Here is a 1,346-nt window from a genome sequence, read left to right on the forward strand (position 1 = left end):
ACTAATTCCATTTTAATTTACCGCCTCCAACACTCAAATTTTGCCGCTGGGTTTGCAGACCAGTCTAGTTAAGTGAATAGACGGTCAACAAACTTACCTGCAAGCTGGAGTCACTCACTACAAGTGGCCATTGGAAATGGCTAAGAATCGAATACGAAATCTCTGAAAATAAGTGTTCGGTCACTAGAAGAAAGTGCGAGGCCCCTGACACTGTCATTAACGCCTCCGGTGACAAGTATGCTGCCGTCAAAATAAATTTCTGGTGACTAGAATCGTTGTTGTGGCGTTGCAGCGATTGTGCATCATATCCGGTCACCCTCGCTCTCCACCTTGCCATAGAGGAGCAGCCTTGCTGCATGCAACATTGGGAATGCAAACGGCTCCGCTTGCCTGTTTAGCAGTGGGCAAGTTGAGTGGTGCTGTCTATGTAAAAAACGACAGCAAAACGATAGACACTGGGTCAGTGCCAACCTGAGATTGGAATTTAATATAATGTGGGTTGCACACTGTGACTTTCGGCTTATCTACCAACGGTAGGTGCGTAATCTTCGCAGGATGACAAAGTGACAGCATGTTCATCGTAACCTCTGGAGGCAAGAATGTAGCGATAAATTACCACAGCAGAAGCTCCACTTTGCCAACTTTTTATCGGTGGCACGTCATGTATCTAGCTGTTGTACAAATTCGCCTTTTTATCTAAGGAAGCAATATACTATTATCGACCTTCCTACTGTTTATACAAGCCTTTTCTCTAAGTAGGACAAATAGCTATTTGATTAATTGCGTTTTCTCCAATAGACTTATAAGAAATCTTGGGAGGTGGAAGCTTCTTGATTTTCAGGGTAGTGCCCTCCATCTCAACAAAGAGATCAAACAACCTTCGAGCGTGTGGAGAGAAGAGCCGTTTCCTATTCCTGCAGACTACAATAGACGGGAAAATATGTGGCAATGTATGATCCGCTGTTGCCAATATATCACTTATCACCATCGTATTATCATGGATAGAGGAAATTCGTATTTAGGGTGGAGTATAAAGGAAATATTAGGAGAATGAAATTGTAAGACAGATACCTGGATTGTTATATTTTGAAGTCAGTAGGAATAAGACTTCTTGTAACTTCATAAATTCCATGCCGTCACTCTCATATGACAAGGATCTGGATTGCTGGAAGGATTTTATCTGGAATTCGGAATTTTCTGATAAAATTAGCACCGCTTAAACACCTTGTAGAAGTATTCGTATTTACTTTTTAAAGAATATGCAACGATTGTGAAGACGATCACATGTGCTCTTGGAACGCACTCATGGGGAGCAAAACACGACCTCATCGTCCGCTTGGAAGTGT

This window comes from Echinococcus granulosus (genome assembly GCF_000524195.1).
Source record: "Echinococcus granulosus chromosome Unknown EG_S00139, whole genome shotgun sequence".
NCBI classification, from domain to species: domain Eukaryota; kingdom Metazoa; phylum Platyhelminthes; class Cestoda; order Cyclophyllidea; family Taeniidae; genus Echinococcus; species Echinococcus granulosus.